Consider the following 627-nt stretch of genomic DNA (forward strand, 5'->3'; position numbering starts at 1 on the left):
GAGAGAGATTGAGAGAGAGAGTATGGAAGCAGAGTAAAAGGTCATACGAACACGACACATCCAGGGGCACTGGATGCAATAACTCCCTGAAGACCATCGGCATGCATGGGTTAAAAATGTCCAAGCAAGGTCGACCAGATACTGATAGAGATAGGAGGTGGAGTATAGAAGTAGATGAGAGAATAATGGAAAAGAGTGGGGGGGGGGGAGATCAGTTGAAAGTAACAAAGATGGTAGGTTGTTGAGAGAGACTTCAGATTGTGTAATGAGACTTAAATGGAGATACTTTAAACAATCTATGCCTACTTAAAAGGCCATTTTTTACTATGAGCTGTCTACAAATGCATTGAAGTCAGAGAATCCGACTCTGAAGGAGACTATTGCTGCTGATGATGATAACGATGGCGGTGGTGGTAGTTATGATAATGATGATGATGGGGAAGGTAGTGGCAGTTATGAAGATGATGAAAATAATGATGATGATTATGGTGGTGATTACGACGACGATGATGATAATGACAATGTTAATGATGATAATGATGACAATAATAACAATGATAAATAACAGATGATGATGATGATGACATTGTTAATAACATATAAATGAATGTTTTATTTTAATATCAT

General features: G+C 38.0%; 1 protein-coding gene across 3 annotated transcripts in view; it reads right to left on the reverse strand.

The window, feature by feature from the left end:
- LOC106872367 (uncharacterized) overlaps nucleotides 1-627 on the reverse strand; it is a 115,353-nt gene that overhangs the window by 80,282 nt on the left and 34,444 nt on the right. The gene's annotated exons all lie outside the window — the stretch shown is intronic.

Source organism: Octopus bimaculoides, chromosome 26, assembly GCF_001194135.2.
Source record: "Octopus bimaculoides isolate UCB-OBI-ISO-001 chromosome 26, ASM119413v2, whole genome shotgun sequence".
In the NCBI taxonomy this organism is placed as follows: domain Eukaryota; kingdom Metazoa; phylum Mollusca; class Cephalopoda; order Octopoda; family Octopodidae; genus Octopus; species Octopus bimaculoides.